The following is a 20,371-nucleotide window of genomic DNA, read 5'->3' as shown; positions in this document are numbered from 1 at the left end:
ATCTGCCAATATACACTGGTCAGATCCAAGATGCTTGAATACTTTGCAGCACATAATGGATCCAGAAGCTCATCTGCTCTTGGGATTGGATAGGTATCTGTCTAGGTTACTTCATTGAGGGCTTGGTAGTCCACAAAGAACTGCAATTCAGTAGACCCTTGCTTTGATACTCGCCCCACAAGACTAGACTGTAGACTATAAGATCTCTCAATGACCCCATGGAAGGTTTGACTCCATTTTAATTAGTCCCAGAATCCATCTTACGTAATAGAAATCACCATCTAAAGTAATGGAAGGTGATGGAAGTCGCTATTTTAGGTAATAGGAGTTGCCATCTTAGGTAATGGATGTCACAATTCTTCCTCAAATTATGCAGAATCACTGTCGTGTCTGCCATTTGAAGCTGATGTTGTATGACCTTATCTTTTTAAGAACTGTGACAGTGTCAAGTCATTTAGCTAATGACATAGATATAACACCGGATGCACCATCAGTTTGGGACAAGTGTCTACTTATCACCATTTCAAGGTCAAAGTAAAACAAATACAGACATATACCCTAAGTAGTATAGTCTGAATTGACTTCTTTTTGCCTTATGTGTTCATAGGGAGAGGTCTGGGATGCACACTTTGAGGCACATTATCTATGTCAGACATTTCAATTTCTGATAAGATTTAGTATATAAGGGCTGCCACTTAATTACTGGTCAGGAGAGATCCTTCGCTCAGATTGTCATAAAAGATTCACCCAGAGACAATCTCACCTACTGCCTCCACTGATAATGACAGCTCTTGCTGTCAACAAGGTATGCAGTGCACCCCTTCTCCCTAAGAACCTTTAAACTGTAAGTTGTTCTGCTTTTCATGCTCTCCTGGGGTAGTGCACAGAAGTGGGATTTTGGGAGTTGGGTTTTAGATGACATTTTAACCATGTTAGAGATTTTCATTTTACTCTTGTTACTTATAGCATGACATTGTGCTGTTTTTATGATATTCTGCAGAATTGTTTTAGATGTGCTGATAAACATATCTGTTCTGTTGTAATACAGGCTTTTGAGTTAAAGTGTATATTCTTCTTAGTGCAGTGCCTGTGTGATACTGTAGGAAACAAAATATGTTTGTTTCGGTTACCACTGTGCCCCTAATCTCTTTTCAGGCATTGTTATTAATCCAAAAGCAATAAGTCTATTTCAAAGATGTATTGGGTGGGGTTCTGCAGGGCTACAATAACCTTTCTTTCATATTCAGCGTTGATGCAGTGAACCAAGTTCACTTGTGTGACCTTTGGGTGGGAAAGTATTTATGCCCAATATGTGATTAGTATCCTATGGTTATGCCTTGAGTAGTTTTTTCACTAGTCACATAAATGTAAACCATTATTATGTCATTACGGAGACATCCATAGTAATCATGGTTACCTCTTACTGCTGATAAGAGAGCACCTATTTCAGTAGGTTTGTCAAGCTTAACTTCTAAAAGGTTATTCCCTATTCTGTGGGTTTTCTAATTCTTTGATTCCAATTGAATCCGTTTACTATGGCAGCACCTATTGCGATAAGAGCCAATTACAGGGAAGCAGTCCCTCAGCATCTCAAAACTTGAGGTTTCCCTGACCGGGACAGTTACTTTCCTATTAGCTTCACATGCGGCCTATGCCTTTGAGATATTATACTCATGGGTGGAGTTTGGGTATATCGATTCTACGGTTACCTCAAGGCAGTTTCATGCCTACACTGGGGTAGATCTGATGAAAATCCCTTTCACTTATAAGGAAAAGCAGAATTGGCATGGTGGTCAACTGCCATATACGCACAGAAATGTGTGTTTGGGGCCTATAAGCTATGAAGGAGCTATGTGGCCGGGCTTGCCTGGCTACACGCCCATTCCTTGCCCCAAAAATTTAACACTTGACAAAGTGATTGGGGTTTTAAACTGTACATTAGCCTTATGCAGGAGACTAGCAGAGCTCATACAACATGGTTTGAGCTCCAGACCTGGCTTCGCAGTGGGGCCAGCATTAACTACACAAGTGCAAACAATTTGTCCACAGACTATTAACATTATCATGGGATAAAGCTCCCATAAAGCGTGATGAAATGGCTTTCTGGATAGATTGCAAGACCAACCATTTAGAAGCAGTGAATCTACATACCACACCCCAAGACAAACACTAAATGTTGACTATATGTCTTCTCTTGGGATGGTGCCAACGGTAGAGGAGTGTAACACCTGGGGAAGTATTTTTCCATTCATTTCTACTAGCACGCATGGCACGCCTTCAATGGCAGTTCCACATGATGTACTGAGGAAGGTACAGCTGTACCAGCTCTGGACTTAGGAATGACGTTAATGGGGAACTTCTCCATGGTTTCCTGTATCATCCTAAGCAACATTAACGTAGAAGCTTTGGTTCTGGCTTTACACCAGAGAGTAGAAGTGATTCCTATTCAAGATTGTGAATGGGAGCTCCCAAAAATAATCGCGGATGTGAATACCTCTGTAGGCCATGATTCATTGGGTACATGACCTGTTAAACCACATTTGAAACCTAAAAAGGACCCTGAGGGTTTTACTAAAGAAAAATCTTCCACAAAAGGGAAGAAGAAACAGGGACAAAGCGAAAAGACAGACTGGATCGCCCACTTCTCAGGAATCCAGGAATCAGGAACGGTAACAACTTAAGAGACTGCAAAAAAATAAATAAATCTGAATAGTATCAGTATTTTGATAGCTGCTCTTCGTGTTTTTTTTTTAGGACACTGAAGGTAAACCAACAGAGATGGGGAATCGATCCGAGTACCGAAAAAAGGAGGAATACACTGATAAGGTGATGCAGTACACAAGACTGACGTCAGTTTAAAGAGGGGGAGAAAGGATTCGACATTAAAACTACATTAAGGAAGAATACAGTAGGCTGACTTTCTAAGAAACATGTCGATGCAGCTACGAGCCCTCCTGCGAAACAGGACTTGTGTGAGAGTGCTTCGAGACAGCGCAGTAGAAGTCACAGCAATGCATCAGGCGATTCAAAGGTTTCTGGATGTGAATCAAAATGATGAATTCACATGAATCGAGAGTCCAGATAAATATTTAAATCTTCCCAATAGGGGTTATATTCTAAACATGCAAATTGAAGGGGTATACCTCGTACTATTAAAGGTCTTCTGGTCACAGTTGTCTGGTGATTATGACATCATTCTAGCTAAAGTAGAATGGCCTCTAGTCTTTATTAGGGAAGTGCCCCAGGGGGGAGGACATTATAAGGGTAGCTTTCTCTCCCATAGTACCAGAAGACATCAGAGAAATCAACACCAGTGAAAGGGCTGTAAGACAGACTCTGGCCTTATAAAGAAATCACGCAGGGTGGGACAAGCACTCAAATGTACATGTTATTCCCAAGCATTAGCCCAATATCCTTTAAAGCCAGAAGCCAAATGTGGTATAAAAGCAATATTAGATCAGTTGCAATACCAGAGCATAATAGTGCCTTGTTTGCAACCAGTGAACACGCCCCTTTTTCATGACTCCAAAAGGCTCCTATTGAATATTCTAGACTATAGGAATTGAAATTCAAATATGCCAATTTACGCTGTGCAAAGCACACATAGTGCAGGCTTAATGATCAACATAGTGCGAACAAAGTACAAAACAACCCATATAGCACCTGAAAGTGAGCATTCAACCGCCTTTAGTGTTCACGGGGTGCAGTGCTTGTTTTGACACTTGTTTATGGGCTGTAAGAACATTCCTGGCTTTTTCTCAGCATGCATTATGGTGATTTTATAACCCGTTCCCGGGGCATTGTCATACATTGATGATATCTATCTTGCTGATGATGGTTTAGATCTATATCTAACAAGGGTGGATAGGGTTGTGACCATATTAACATCACATGGTTTTAAACATTATTTAAATAAATAGAAAATTGCCTACCTGACGGTGATCTTCTTAGGGTATGAGTTATCCATTAAGGGCAAGGGTAGGACTCTGGACTTCCTTCAGAAGCATGCTGCCTTGCAGCTTCCTAATACACTGTAAAAGTTGCAAACCCTGCTGACATTTCTCAACTTTGGACGTACTTACTTGCCTCACTATGCTGGGAGAGTAAAGACCTTGTATGGCCTGATTTCTCCCACATTCTCAGACAAACAATGGACACCTGTGCACATTGACATGTTGCTTGCTCTACAAGCAGACATGCTTGAGACTAAACATTTACAACCTAGGGACAATAACACCAACCTAGTTATCAGAGGCATAGCATGTCACTATGGTTATACCTATGTGACCTACAATGAAGGACAGACCATTCATATTGCTTCCAAGTCTCACTTCTATTCTTTAGCCAAATAATGTTTTGCTTTAAAATAAATAATTATTGCAGCTGTGCAAACTGCTGTTTTTAAGGAGCACCCTTTGGTGCTGGGAAAAGAAATCATTGGTGTTTCTCCTGTACTGGCACTAGAGTCAACCTCCAAAGGAAGCATTCCTAATGCTCGCTCCCCACACCTAAGATGGCTGCAGTGAGCTTCTTCTTTATTTGCAGTGGATGTAAAGTTTCAGTATGATCCTACTCTTCATACACAAGCCTTTCTCCAGCATGAACCACATGTTGCTCCAACTTTAAGTACTTTGCCCATTGAGTCTTGCCATAGTGTAGTCTATACAGATGGCCCTGCCCAACCAGTGGTGGGGACAAAGTAAAAGTACTCCGCAGCCAGCGCAGCAGTGCAAGGTGTAGTAAAAGACTACTAATTCCATACGGTCCTGTGATGTCTATGTCTTGTTTCATCCAAGGCCTGTCTGTGCACTCTATGGGAAGGAGAAGGGGTGTGAACACATTAAGGTTTTTATCTGCAGCACAGCACACAGAACAAGCCGAAACAACTTCCTCAATCTCTGTGTCAATCCCAGGCCACCAGAAAGTGCCATGTATGCTGAGTTTGGTCAAGGAGGCTCCTAGGTGTCCTTTATGACCCCTTTTATTAACTCATTCCTGAAATCCACAGGAGGAATAAGCTTCTCTGCTCGTAACAACAAATTGTCGTCCAGCGAAATCTCACGTTCAACGTTGCAGTAAGGCTGTCATTTGAGATGTCATCAGTGATGTCATGAGTGATGTCACTGACCATGTCATGAGTGATGTAATATGTGACGTCATCAGCAGTGCATTGCGGGCGCGCGAGTTATAGTTAGCTTAACTAACTATAACGGGGAAATTTCATTGGTTTTTTACGAGTGAAATGTCCAGCTAACTATAACGTGTGTGAAACCTATGGTTTTTTCACTGAATTTGCAAGGTTTTTTAAATGCTAATTCCTAACTATAACGTGTGTGAAACCTATGGTTTTTTCACTGAATTTGCAAGGTTTTTTTAATGCTAATTCCTAACTATAACATGTGTGAAACCTATGGTTTTTTCAGTGAATTTGCAAGGTTTTTTAAATGCTAATTTCTAACTATAACGTGTGTGAAACCCATGGTTTTTTCAGTGAATTTGTATGGTTTTTTAAATGCTAATTCTTACCTATAACATATGTGATTCCCATATTTTTTTTTATTGATTTTGTATGATTTTTTTATTATAAATTCTTATATTAAATGTGTTTTTTTTTTAAAAAAAACAAGTTTTTTTAAAAACTTTTTATTCTCTTAAAACACTATGTTTTTTAAAAAAAAAAATCTGCAATATATCAAGTTTTCTCTTTTTTTTTTTACCAAACAGGTAAGATATATTAGTATAACATAGAAAATATATTTTTTTTTTTTAGTGCGCGTACGGTAAGCGTACGGTTTACGCAATGTCCGTAATTTATCTACTCTGTTTGCGTATAGTTACGCAATTTGCGTAGCTGCACGTACTGCGCGTGGGGCGCGTAGGCGTGTACGCTACACGCGCACGTTACGCGGAAGTGTTGTGCAGTGACTGTTTTGCGCATGCGCGCGAGCGCGTGTCTTTTTTACGCGCATGCGTACTTTTACCGTAAGCGCACCGTAAGCGTAACGTACGCGCACGTTGGGTCATGTGACCAAGAAACAAAACTTTTGATTGGTTTAAAGTACTTTCAGTTCTAGAACTCTCCTACACCACACCCATTCCCCTCATTTCTGCTTGTGATCCCTTAGGAGAAGGAGCTGACTTGTCTTTGTGATACGATGGCAGAACAGCAGACCTCTTCTGAGATTGAGGCTAGCAGCACTACCTTGAGGCAGAGAAGGAGGAAACAAAAGAGCTCTTTCATATGGGAGTATTTTTCTTTTCCAGAGGGCAAGAAAAAGGTAAATGCACCTTTAGTGACTTGTAAACTGTGTGACCGTGTACTTTCAAGAGGGAATCCTAACAAGAAGTATTCCTCCGGGAATCACACTATGTTGAGACACCTTCATGATGTACACGGTAGGACATATGCTCGACATACTGGAGGAAACCCTTCAGTAAGTCAACCAAGCACATCCACAGCAGCTCAGCCTGGTCCATCATCTGCAGGGCCGAGTCCATCTTCGGCAGGTCAGCTGAGCCCTTCATCTGTGGGGGGAGCATCTCCTTTTTCTGGTCCTCTGGAAATTAACCATCGGTTTGCGAGGGTTACAATGCGGTGCGCCACTTGTCATGGTCTAATTGCTCATAGGGAGACCAGTGTTGCCCTAGTTAACAACAAAATAGACCAGCACATTTGTCCTACCGACTAATATTCCCATTCTTTCTTTCCTCTGTCCCTGACCGAACACAACGGCTCTTTTAAGAGCCAACCTTACCTTTCAACTTTTTTTAAATATTTTTTTAAACTTTTTTTTGATTTTTTTTTTACCGTACGCGTAATTTTTTTTTTTTTTTTTTAAAAACACTAAAAATCAATTATCACATTACAAGGTCCTTGAGAGACTACAATGAAAAACTGAAAATGTGATTGTGGAGAAGTGGAAAAAAGGGACCATGAAATTTCTGACTTACCATACCCACTCAAAAAATTATTTATTAATTAAAATTTAATTTTAATTGCTATAAAAATGGTTCAAGTTTTCGAAAATTTTCTTTCTCAATCTGAAAAAAAAGAAAAAAGTATTAATATTTAATAAAACATTTTATAATACAGTACACATATTTACATATTTTCCAAAAACAATTTTTTGCCTTTTTTTTTGCTGTTTTCAGAATATATTGCATTTCACTATAAATCGTGAAAGCAATTGCATTCATCACTTAACAGCGGGAAAAAAAAAATAACAGCAGCTGGGTGTGTGCTAAGAGTCTGCTTCTGCATAAAAAAAATATTTCCCCCTTTCCTACTTATGCAACTGTAAAATTACCAGAGCAATACACAATAAATCTCTGCCTGTAATTCCTCTTTGCACACAGAGTCATGTTTTCATATTAGTCAGAAAACGAAATTTCTTTGCCAATTTGAAAGCACACTTACTACTCTTTTTTTTTGGCAAGTGATAAGTACTTTTACAGACTGACACATTATGAATCCACTTTTCAGATTCTTAAAAAAGCACATGTCCAAACAGCTTTTTCAGACCAGCAACATGTGTAACCTGGGTGACTGCAAGGGCAACCAGCCTTAGTGATGCTGAATGTATTTGCATTACTGACTGAAACCTCAAACCCCACTCGGTTGTGAATACTGTGCATGATTCCACAGGATAAGCAACTGGCTGTGTGCTAAGAGTCTGCTTCTGCACAAAAAAATACCTCCCCCTTTCCATCTAATGCAAATGTAAAATCACCAGAGCAATACCAAACAGCTTTCTGAGATCAGCAACATGTGTAACCTGGGTGACTGACTACACTCCAGCAAGGGCAACCAGCCTTAGTAATGCTGAATGTATTTGCATTACTGAGTGCAACCTCAATCCCTAAAAGTATTCCTTATTTATACCAGTACACCTTAATTTATCGTAAAAACATAGTCCATATTATTTTACATGTTCCTCACATTTAAATTTCTCCCAAAACACAAAATGATAAACACAACTTCAACAAAAGGAATTCCAATTCTATTATTCATTTCTTAATTTACCATATACATCCCCTCTCAAACTCTAAACTCACCTTTAAAATTAGTTAGTTGTGAAAGAAATGTGGCACTCAAACAGCAGATTATCAGAGCCAGGATCTCTGTTCTGTACACCTCTCTCCTCTCTTTTTCCACACATATACATGTTAATTTCAAATCTCAGTGCTTCCCCCTTTTTTTTCAAATGTAATCACACATTTCTATTGGTTGAAAACCAACCCTTTTCCAAAAGTACCCTTCCCCCAACTTGACTTCAGCCTAGTACCCTTCCCCCAACTTGACTTCTGCCTGCTACCATAGCAACAGCTCTTGAAACACTGCTGTGTAGAGTTAGGTCAGAAGTTCACCACACAATGTTTCATTTCCAAAGAGCAGGAGTGCTTGACTTTTCAAACCTAACAGCAAATCCATAGTAATGTTCTTTGGTAACACATTTTTCTATACCAATACAAAACATGCTTCTATAAATTTACACATACAGCCTAGTTTTTATTGTAGAATGGTATGAAACAGCCAATCAGTTTAAAAAAAAAAAATATATATATGTATGCCTCCATTTCCAAACTGTCTTTCATTTCTTTTTACCATTCTACTGAATAACACCTCCTGAGTGCATCCAGTTCTCCTTTGAAGATGTTCACAGTGTGGATTGTAGGGCACAGCTATGTCTTCTGGAGTGAAAAGTATGCAGAGAAAACAGGTATGGTGAGAGACCTTGCTTTGCCAAATGTAGACATTAAATGGATTGGTCAGAGAGGGTTAAAGTGGCACCAATTGATGCCATTGGTGAAATCCTTCATGCAAATCCAACACCCTGACCTCATAATAGTGCACTGTGGTGGCAATGACCTAGGCACTTTGACTGGGGTAGGTCTGGAAATGCTTATGAAGGAGACCTTTGCACAACTGTTTTCACTTTTCCCTAAAACTGCCTTTGTGTTTTCTAACATATGCCAAAGGCAAAAATGGAACTGGTCCAATCATTTCTGTCCACAGATTGACAAAGCAAGAAAGCACGTCAACAAATCTGTTTCTGCTTTCCTCCGAGACTATGGTATGGGTTCCATTTACCACAACAACTTGCGTTACGACATGCAAGACATTTATAGAGGAGATGGTGTACACTTCAATGATGAAGGGAACAGAGTCTTCCTCTTGAACCTTAGACTCTGCATCGGTACTTACTTGTAGGTACCACTAAAAAAGCAAATCACTTCATAAACACAACGGCTCTTTTTAGAGCCCCCTAATATCTAAACACTTAAATCAGATTTTTTTTTCTTCTTTTTTTTTTTTTTCTACCGTACGCGTACGGTAAGCTTACCGTAAGCTTACCGTACGCGTACCCCGCGATTTTTTTTAAAAATTAATAAAATGTTTTTTTTGTACTTTTCTGTCCTTCTTTGACCCCCTTTCAAATGTTATGGGGTCTGTAACTCTATTCCTTGCCCCCTTTTCAAGTTATCACCCTTTTTTTTCTGAGTGAAACACACAAAATGGCGGCCGCCGCTTCCTGGTATCGACCGATTCGAATGTTTACTAAGATCTAACAGCCAATCAGAATCGCGCTCGCGCACGTCACCGTACGCGTACGGTAAGCGCACCGTAAGCGCACCGTAAGCTGGCTCAGATATATATATTGATTTAAAGGCTATTTTCTCAGAATCTACTGAACAGATTTACACCAAACCTACAAAAGGCACTTCCTTGACCTGAGGACTACCTCTCTGCCAAATTTCATTTAACTCTGTTCAGCCGTTCGGGCTGTAGCTGTGTCTAAAGGTCCTATGGAAAAATGCATGGGAAAAACGCGTTTTGGGACCCCCCTTTTATCTCAGCCCCCGCTTGACGAATCCCCCCGAGACTTTCAGGGTAGGAGCGGAGCGTAGCGCCCCACCTATTTTGAAAATTTCGCGAGGATTCGTCGACCGGCGCCAAAGTTATTCAAAATAGAATGTTGCGGTTTTCCTATGGTAACAGGGTCCTAACTATAACTACCTACTGGCGACCGCCAGTAGGTAATATATATATATATATATATATATATATATATATATATATATATATATATATATATATATATATATATATATATATATATCCAAACAAAAGTTTGCCCAATAAGGAGATGCACTACAACGGCAATTAACACACCTTTAATCGAGGAACAGCAGTTCAGCAATGAGGCAAAGTCCCCCTCGTGTGAATGAAGCCCAACGCGTTTCGAGCACTCCTGTGCTCTTGTTCACGGGCTGAGAGTGAAAGAATGAGCAAAGCGGCAATTTCAAAGGCACCTTTGTATGATAACAGGTCCCGCCCTTGTGGGCGTGCCCATTGGCATGATGGTCCTTGTAGTTCCTTTGACTGTGTAATCCCAAGTGGGTGCCTTTTTGCATTCAAGTAAGCTCAAAGAATATTTCCCCAGTGGGTCAGGCTGGAACAGTGTATCACGCCGAGCTGGTCAATTAACATCCCTCAACACGGCTTTTCCGAGATTGAAAGAGTTCCTGTATGAATAAGTATGTGTTTCTATAAGTGATTGTTTAAAAGACTAAGTATGTGTAAGTTTCTGTAGAAGTAAGTGTGGTGGTGTGTCTATAACTGAATATGCAGGTAAACGGATGTTTGATTCTTTATTAGCATGAGTGACTACGTGTGTGAGTAACTTTATGGATGAGTGGCGTTGTGTAACAGAATGTATAGGTGTATGAATACATATGATGAGTGAGTGCATGTATGAGTGACTGTATAGGACTGTTGGTGAATGAGTGGATGTGTATGTGGATCTTACAATTACTGAATAGGTTGTTGTAACTGGTATTGGTATGTCCATTGTTTTGAAAAATGTTAATTTCTATTTTTGAATGTGTGTATGAAAGTTTATATTAGGGGGAGAGGAGGTCTGCCACTCTTTCACAAGGATGATGTCATCAGTGATGTCATGAGTGATGTCACTGACCATGTCATGAGTGATGTAATATGTGACGTCATCAGCAGTGCATTGCGGGCGCGCAAGTTATAGTTAGCTGAACTAACTATAACGGGGGAATTTCTATGGTTTTGTACGAGTGAAAAGTCCAGCTAACTATATCGCCCCTGAAACCTATGGTTTTTTCAGTGAATTTCTAAGGTTTTTTAAATGCTAATTCCTAGCTATAACGTGCCTGAAACCTATGGTTTTTTCAGTGAATTTCAAAGGTTTTTTAAATGCTAATTTCTAACTATGCCTACAGAGATAGGACATGTGAAGAAAGAAGGAAAAACGCACAGAAAGAAAAAAAAGAAATGCAGAAAGAAGCAACAGAAGTCCTCAAAGACGAAGAAAAGTGCAGAAAGAAATATAACGTGCAGAAAGAACAAACAGAAGAGCAGAAAGAAGCCTTGTTGCAAAATCATCCTGTACCCTCAACTTTTTCAGACGGATACTGGTGGTAACTGAGTCTGCCTAAGCAGTCCTAGAGCCAGTGCTCTGTTAAAAGGCACTCAGACTACAGTGAAAACACCTACATACACTAGGGCACACTATGCGTTGGGGTCCCCCTGTGATTAGCATGACCTCCTCTGTAAGCCCCTAGTATATAATAGGGCAGGGGATTAAAACTACCTCTTAAAACGCACCACAGGGCGTGTTTGAACACGTCACCTCATGCCCCGTCCCCTCCCTTCCCCACTGTGTAAACACACCCTGTAGCCATTTTAAGTTGGGAGATTAAGTCCCCTTGAATCCTGAGGGTCCCTAGGGTCCAACTAGACCACTAGGTACCTCCAGTAAGCGCCACAGAGCTGCGTTGCAGAGAGGTGTAAAAAGTGGCACGGCCTGCACCACCTCTCTGCAACACAGAGCAGTGGTGCTTACTGGAAGCACCTGGTGGGCTAGTTGGACCCCAGGGTCCCTCAGGATTGAAAGGGAATTATTTCTCCAACTTAAAAAAGTGCCACAGGGCGTGTTTGCACACGTCACCTCAGGCCCCGTCCCCTCCCTTCACCACTGTGTAAACGCGCCCTGTGGTCGTTCTGAGTTGAGAGATTAAGTCCCCTTGAATCCTAAGGGTCCCTAGGGTCAAACTAGCCCACAAGGTACCTCCAGTAAGCGCCACAGAGCTGCATTGCATGGAGGTGTAAAAAGTGGCGTGGCCTCAGAACACCTGTCTGCAACGCAGCTCCCTGGCGCATACTGGAGATACCTGTTGGGCTAGTTGGCCCTCAGGGACCCTCAGTATTGAAGGGGAATTAATTCCTCAACTTACAACTGGCCAGGGGGCGCGTTTGCAGAGTGCTGCAAGAAGGGGGCATGGCCTCCGGCGCGATGCCGGACTTTTATTTATTTATTTTTAAGAAGGAGGGCTGTGTGGCCCCCTTTCTTTTTCTAATTTATTAGCCCTGGGGACCCCATCCCCCAGGGCCTGCACCCTAATTTTTTTTGTTGAAAAAAATTAATTTGGCCCTCCCAAGGCCTTAATCGGCCCTGGGGACCCCAACCCCCGAGTCATGGCCTTTTTTTTTTTTTTTTATTCTTTAGGAGGGGGGCTGTGTTGCTGGACAAATCGTATGTACCTATCACCATGACGATTTGCGTGATATTCATTAAAAGGCGACTATGCTTACAATGAATCCACGTAGAATGTATTCACACCGCTAGTGAAGCTCTGACATGTCTGACACCCTACCGTGCCTAATCCCGGCGCCCCCGCTGGTGGGTACTCTCCAAGTAGACACCCTTGTTGTTTATTTATACAAACATGGGTAGCTATTGACGGGCACATTTAATACACATGCACACCAAGCCATTCAAAGGGGATTCGACAAAAATTCGATCAAACTATGCAAGAAACCCCCTCACGGTTAATAAAACACACATCCACCGCCGGATGTGTAATACTTTGTATTTTACTCTCTGGAAAGGAGACAAACCTCACTTGAGAGTCACAGCGTGCTCCTGGCTGAGCCCAATGCTGTGTTACACCCACCATTGCCTGCCGAGTGCCACACACCTCTGTGTTGTATTCCACCATCTAGTGCTTATGCTATGACACTCTCTAGCCCATGTGCACTGTAACACCACCCCGTGAATATGTCATGCCACACTTGCCTTCGCATGGGTTATATTGCCCCATCTAACGTGCCTTCCTCGATGCCTATGTTATAAAGCACAGCGCTATGCCATACTTATTACAATCTGGGATCCATATCTTTGTCACAGTGCATATGCAATGTTACACTACCCAGCACATATTTTATATTACAACTTTAGAGACTACTTAGGTTACACAACACTGCCCTGTGCATATTACACTCCAAGGCGCATATCACATAGCAAGCGCTAGTGCCTGTGCTATCTCACGCTCTCCAATGAACTGTCATTGCGCACAATGTATTGCATATTATATTTCACTCCCCGGTTCATCTTATATCACACTTTTTGGTCCATAGTTTATACCATATACTATATCTAGTTTTCATTTTCAATCGTGCTCTCAGGACTATGTTCTATATAACACTGTGACCACCTACCCTTTTCACGGGCATTACATTTTGCGATGGGGGGTGGAAGGTCAGGGGATGTTTCTGCCAAGTGAGCCCGGAGTCACAGTCCCAAACGTCCTCTTCTTCCTGAATAAAATTGAGATTATGCTGCATACTTGTTCATATTTTAAGTATTTCGCACAGACACACATTTTAAAAACAATAAAGTTCCTAATGCCCACCTTCTATGAACAGTTAGCTTGCTGCCCCATCCACCTCCTCCCTATCCTCTGTTGTCTGAATCCATGGACTAGCCTCCTCCCTCCTGCCATGCATGGTCTGATGTGCCGCCACTGCCCTCCATTTAGCATGATGTACCAGTCCACTCCTCCTGCCCTCCATTGCCCAATTCTATGGGCAATCATTGACCTCCTGCTTAGCCTCTGTGCTTACCTTGCTGCCCCTATTCTCCTTCCCCCTGCCCTCCGATGTCTTTGTGCATGCCCCTGCTCCATCCTCTTTGACCACCATGTTCCATGGACCTGCCACTCCTATCTACTCTGAGTGTTCTGTTGAGCTGCCACTCCCCTCCCACCTGCCTAGCATTGTCAGATGACTGTAACCTGTCCCTGCCACGTCCACCCTGCCTGTCCACATGTCATGCCCCTATCCCCTTCCTCCTGTTCTTCATGGTCCATTTTACTGCCACACCTTTCTGCCCTCCCTGGTCTGTTGTGCTGCAACTGCTCCTCCTGCCTGCCCCGCGCGGTCTGTTGTGAGGCCCCTTCCCCTGAACTCTCTTGTCTGTGGCCAGGTCCTGACCCTCCCTTCTATCCTCCATGGTCCTTTCTGCATGCCCCTGCACCCTCCTTCTTGCCCATCATAGCCATTGTGCTGCCACTAACCCTCCCGCTTGCCATGCATGGTTTTCTGTGCTGCCATGGCCCCTCCCACCTTCCCTGTGTGGTCAGCTAGCTGCTCCTGACCCCCTCCCACCTTCCCTCCATGGTCTGTGTGTATGCCATCAGTCTCACTGTTGCTCTCCATGGTGTGTCTTGTTTCTAGTGCCCATCCTGCCTGACCTCCATGGTCATCTTGCTGCTCCTGCCCTGCCCCCTTGACCCCAGCCCTCCATTTCCATGTGCAGACCTCTATTCCCTCCTTCCTGGCTTGTCGGTTCCATTGTAATGCCCCTGATCCGTCCCTCCTGCCCTTTATGGTCTGTTATGCTGCAGCTTTCTCTCCTGTCTGTCCATTATGGTCAGCTAGCTACCATTGCCTCTTTCCCCTCTGTTGTCTGTTGTCCATATGCATGGTCCTGTCCCCTCCCTATTGCTTTCTATGGATTGTTGTGCTGCACTCCCGTCCCGCATGCCCTGTGTGGTGTAGTGTGCTGCTGCAAACCCTGATGCCTGCCCTGTAGGGTCAGTTTGGTGCACCTCTCAATGTCCCTCCTGTCCTCTGTTATCCGAGTCCATGTCCCTACCCCAATTCCTCCTGCCAACCATGATCCAATGTACCATACTTGCGAACATTTTGAACTTGGTAAGAGGGAGATTTTGAAATAAATCTGGGGTATTGATTTTCCCCTTTGAGTTACATTGAAAAAGAGAAGATTGTAGACAGGAACCAGATCAAGTAAAGCCCATTTGAGCTTAAAAACATTGGACGTTTCCTGGCTGAAACGGGTCTGTTGGCATGTATAGTTGTATGACCACTGCCTCTTCCTTCTGCCCACAATGGTCTATTACATCACCACAGCCTCTCTTGCCAGTCCTGTATTGTTGGTTTATAGCCCCTGCCCCCCTTTCCACTGCCCTCCATAGTCTGTTGTGCTGCCACTGCCCTTCCTGCCTGCCTAGTGTGGTCAAATTGTTGCCTTTGCACTCTCCTACCTGCCTTCAATTTTCAGAGTCCGTGCCCCTGGCCTCTGCCTCTCAACAGTATCCCAATGAACAACTAGATTGCTAACATTCTATATTTATTACAAAAGTGTGGAACGCCTGACGTCATCTTGATGTAATCAAAACTGTAATGCCTAGAGCATTTCCTTTAGAAATTACATATATGAGATGGTCTTATTTGCATCAAAATTATTGTTAGTGCTCTAAAAAACTAAAATGAGGACATATTTTCTGAGTTTTCAAATAGCGACAAAGAACTTTTAAATTATTTGTAATCTTAGTTTTTTATCCAGTTGACCACTTGATTAAATGTTGCATCCAAGGGGAGAGGGTGTGGTGTTACTTCCAGAGCTGCAGACTTTGCAACTGGGGAACCAGGTTGGAGTTTCTGCTTCAGCACAACATTCTGTGATTCTGGTCAAATCACTTAATCTCCCCATGTCTACAACCAAAATGAATTTGATCTTGTGTGATGTAACCAATGCTCATGTAAAGCACTCCAATACCTGACAAGTCTGCACTATATAAAACTGCAAATACACAAAAAATAAGTGTTTTGCACACTTCTGTCATTGGGCTACATTTGGGCTACATTTGGGTGATATTTGGGCTACATTTGGGCTACATTTGGGCTCTTTTGTCTCTGGTTGCCATTTTAGGAGATTTATTTCTTATGAAGTTTCCTAATTTCCTCATTTACTGCAGTCTCCTCAGTAGGAAATGCTTTCAGTTTTTTACTTTGATTCCATCAAGAAGGTATTCAGATATGTCACACATTTGCCATAAATTCTGAATGTTAGCACTCTAGTTGCTCATTAGATCACTGTAGTAAAGCTACTGCTCACCACGGAAGTCTGCTGCTAGTATTAGAAGTGCATGTTTCAGTCTGCATATCAGAATTTTTTAATGAAATAGAAGAGGATTTGAGAAGTCACTCAAAATATGCCCTAATTTTTCTTTCTTCAGCACTAATCATAATTTCTATGGCAAAATGAACCCCCTCATTGTGTTCCTTTTTCAAATAAATGTTTTAAGTGTTACCAGTTTATTCCAATCAAGATGGCTTCAGGTGTGCCATACTTTTGTCATAAGTAAGACAGTAAGCGCTCTAGTTGATCTTAAGAACACTCTGGGACGTTCTGTCATTGGGCTACATTTGGGCTACATCTGGGTGATATTTGGGCTACATTTGGGCTACATTTGGGCTCTTTTGTCTCTGGTGGCCATCTTGGGAGATTTATTTGTTATGAAGTTTCCTAATTTCCTCATTTACTGCAGTCTCCTCAGTAGGAAATACTTTCAGTTTTTTACTTTGATTCCATCAAGAAGGCATTCAGATGTGTCACACATTTTCCATAAATTCTGAATGTTAGCACTCTAGTTGCTCATTAGATCACTGTAGTAAAGCTACTGCTCACCAGGCAAATCTGCTGCTGGTATTGAAAGTGCATGTTTCAGTCTGCATGTCAGAATTTTTTTATGAAATAAAAGAGGATTTCAGAAGTCAAAATGTGTTTTTCTTTCTGTAGCACTAATCATAATTTATATGGCAAAATGAACCCCCTCATTTTGTTCCTTTGTAAATTAAATGTTTTAAGTGTTACCACTTTATTGCAATCAAGATGGCTTCAGGTGTGCCATACTTTTGTCATAAGTAAGACTGTTAGCGCTCTAGTTGTTCTTTAGAACACTCTGGGAAGCTGCAGTAGAACACAAAGGAATCAACTGACAGTCTCTGCCCTTGTTGGATGTACATGTTTTACTGAGAATGTCAGACTTCATTCTCACATGACTGAGAAAGATAATGTGAATTTACAGAAAATATGCTCTCAGTTTAGCTTATAGATCACCTTCCAAACCTCTGTGGGAAAAGCATGAGAAAATAGTTTTCTCTAAAACATGGTTCATGATATCACAGCAGAAGGCTTTTTCACATGGTAAAATCACCTTAGAACACACCACAATTCCTTAAATGAGTATGGTACTATCAACAAATGATTTATTATGTAAATAAAGTCTTAAAACCTTCTATTAACTGCAATGCTTTAATGAGGTGCTATCATGTCTATTGGTCCCAAGATGGCTGCCAACACTTCTTGGATGAAGTACTGACAGCCAATCAGATCTCAGGATGAGATGTGTGGTTAGGCTCCGCCCAGATATATATATGATTTTACTTTTGATTTTCTCAGGAACTACTGAACAGATTGACTCCATATATGCAAAAGGCACATCCCTGAGCTGAGGATTACCTCTTTGCCAAATTTCAAGTAATTCTGTTCAGCCGTTCGGGCTGTACCTTGGACTAAAGGTCCCTATGGAAAATTGCATGTGGAAAACACGTTTTGGGACCCCCCTTTTTTCTCAGCCCCCGCTTGGCGAATCCCCCCGAGACTTTCAGGGTAGGAGCGGAGCAGAGCGCCCCACCTATTTTGAAAATTTCGCGAGGCTTCGTCAACCGGCGCCAAAGTTATTCTAAATAGAATGTTGCGGATTTCCTATGGAAACACGGTCCTAACTATAACTATCTACTGGCGAAGGGCGAAAAGAGTAGGAAACAGGAGGATAGGAGCACTGCAACCTCTGTGGGGGAGTGCGAGGCGAAGTAGTCACACCTACCGGTCTGAAAGTGCGGTATTGCTCAGAGTGACATGAGATGAGATGGTGCTACAGTCGGGTATGAAACCTAGAGCCCAAACCGGGAGGTCATTGCTGTAAAGTGATGTGCTCTGGTGTTTGTAGAATTCCTGTGGAAGTAGTGTTAGTAGGCGTTTATACCATACAAGGAGTGGGAAGCGAACTACTGAGCTCTATCGTGCGTTTATACTATACTGGAAGTGGGAAGCAAAGTACTACACTTACCGGTATGAAGACTCGGGGAGCAAACCGAGCTGATTGTTGTAAAGTGATGGGCTGTGGGCACTGTAGCTTACTGGCCGCTATAGTATAACTGTAAGTAGTGTTAGTATGCGTTTATACTATATAGGGAGTGGGAAGCGAAGTACTACGCTTACCGGTGTGAAGACTCGGGGATAAAACTGAGCTGATTGTTGTAAAGTGATGGGCTGGGGGCACTGTAGTATACTGGCCGCGGTAGTATAACTGTAAGTAGTGTTAGCATGCGTTTTTACTATATAGGGAGTGGGAAGCGAACTACTCACCCCTACTGGTCTGAAGACTCGGGGATTAAACCGTGAGCTCATTGCTGTAAAGTGATGTGCTCTGTGTACTATTTCAATGTAAGTCATAGTACAATGTTAGTATGTAATGATACTATAATGTAAGTATGTAATGTTAGAATGTAGGGCTGTCATGAGGGGAATGTTGGGGAGTTTGTACACGGTGTTGGAGAAGACGGATGCCTTGGTGTCTGGTCCTGTTGGTGGCTGTTTAAGCTGTCTTCTTTTCCTGCAATTAATCTACTTATCTGATCCACTGCTGTCTTCCTGTTCACTACATAAATTTGGCGACGAGCGGGAGAAGGTGAAAAGAAGGCAGCACTCACCAAGATTTTGTGCTTGCTTGCGTTGTGCTGAAGACCCGTTTTCTTGGTGAATCTGTTTCTACTCATCCCGGGGTCACTGTTCACCTCCCGTCACCCGTGTGTCTGGGACGCTGGGGTCCACAAGAAAGAGTGCGGTCCAACATGTCCTTAAAATGAAACAGAGATATGAATGAGGCCAGAGATTACATTATTAGCTATGGCAACATCGCTTGTGGCACCTGTGCACCCCAGCCCCTTTCTCCGCTCTGTGCTCAATTGCAGCTCCTGCACGCCGAGGCTTGACTGCTCACCTGCCACAACTGGTGTGTCCAAGGACGTGCCGGTGCGAGCTCCAACTCTGGGGTGCCGCTATCGGGGTAGCCCAGCAGGTCTCCGGTCGGGGAATGTGTCTTGATACCACGGTGGAAGGCATCAGAATGCCCAGGGCATCATCACGGGGTGAGCACCCGCACCGCCCATTTTGGCTCCACTAACCCAGTGTCTGAAAAGGGAGAAAAAATATAATGTTGGAAATGTCTTGAGGTAAATGAAGGTTTCTTTCAACGTTAATAGAGAACACCAGTTGAGTGCATCCTTCCTTCTTGAATTACGATCTTCAAACTGTTAGTGGTAATCGTGGTTCAAAGAGGAGTTGGAGTGCACGAGAATACACAAGGGTAAATAATAATATGTTATGCCAGCTTTCACATACAAAGGAACAGAGCGCATGCCAGAAGTATAATGTGCGTGTGTAATGCAGTGGCGCAAGCCTGTGTGCATGTACACATACTCTAATCAGCTCACTACAGTGCCCCAAAAGCCAATGCCACGTGGCTGTAAGGCAGCGCTGCCCGCAAGCTCAGACCTACAGTACGGTCCAGCAGGTCTTTAAAATGAGACAGAGATGTAACTAAATGAAGTCAGAGATCACATCGGTACGCTGGGTAACATCGGTTGATCGCACCTTTGCACACAGGCTGGTGCACCCCACCCCTCCCGCAGCACTGCGTTCAACATGTGTCTGTAGGGCAGCACTGACCGCTGGCTCAGGCCTACAGTACCGTCCAGCAGGTCCTTAAAATGAGACAGACATGTGACTGAATAAACACATTATTAAGCAGGGCCATATCGTTTGTTTGTACCTGCGCCCCCTAGCTGATGCACCCCACCCCTCCCGCAGAATCACGCTCAATTGCAACCCCTGTGCACCCAGGCCCCACTGCTCACCTGCTGTCATTGTTGTGTGTCCAAACATGACGGGCAGCAGTGTTCACAATTCAGGTGCAGTGTTGATTACGACGATGGTGTACGCCTCATGGATCTCTTTTTTTTATTGCGCATTGTGATATGCTAGGTGGATGCGGCCATATCACCTGAGGCAGTGTAGAAGAACTGGGACATGTGGTGTCGTCGTTACCCTATTTATACGTACGCAAAGTGGGCTGGGCTTGCGTACGCCAGGCGAGCGTAGGGGTGTGAATAACAGTTCCGGGGACCTGG

This window comes from Triturus cristatus, chromosome 1_1 (genome assembly GCF_964204655.1).
Source record: "Triturus cristatus chromosome 1_1, aTriCri1.1, whole genome shotgun sequence".
NCBI lineage: Eukaryota > Metazoa > Chordata > Amphibia > Caudata > Salamandridae > Triturus > Triturus cristatus.
The sequence above is the reverse complement of the archived record's forward strand: the minus strand, read 5'-3'. Positions refer to the sequence as shown.